The sequence below is a fragment of the Penaeus monodon genome, chromosome 23, assembly GCF_015228065.2.
Source record: "Penaeus monodon isolate SGIC_2016 chromosome 23, NSTDA_Pmon_1, whole genome shotgun sequence".
Taxonomy (NCBI): Eukaryota; Metazoa; Arthropoda; class Malacostraca; order Decapoda; family Penaeidae; genus Penaeus; species Penaeus monodon.
Window position 1 is genome coordinate 2,050,722 of NC_051408.1, and position 436 is coordinate 2,051,157.

Consider the following 436-nt stretch of genomic DNA (forward strand, 5'->3'; position numbering starts at 1 on the left):
AAGGGGCTGTGTAACATGAAACATATGCACCCTGTAAAAGCATCACTTTGAGAGCTGAAATATGGAATCCATGACAGTTAAAAAAAAAATGCAGTGAGGTAATTACAAAACTCATAAGAGCTTGAGATTAAAACAAAAGTCGATTGGACAAGAACACTGAGAGAGAAAAGGCCTTTAAAAAGAAGCCTTTTGAAGACGACGGATCATTTCTGTTTAAGCCGAGGACTTGAAAACATAAAGAAGAAAAACAAAAATGCATATATAACAAATAATCATCCATATTCCACAACAACCTTAATTTTTTTTTCATCTCCCAATCCCTCCTTTCTTCTCGCAATGATAAAAAAAAAGAAAACTTGAACAAAAATAGAAGAAAAACAAATAAAACATCATCACAGTCCTTTGGTCGCTGTCGAGTTGTCAGCGAGTCACCGGC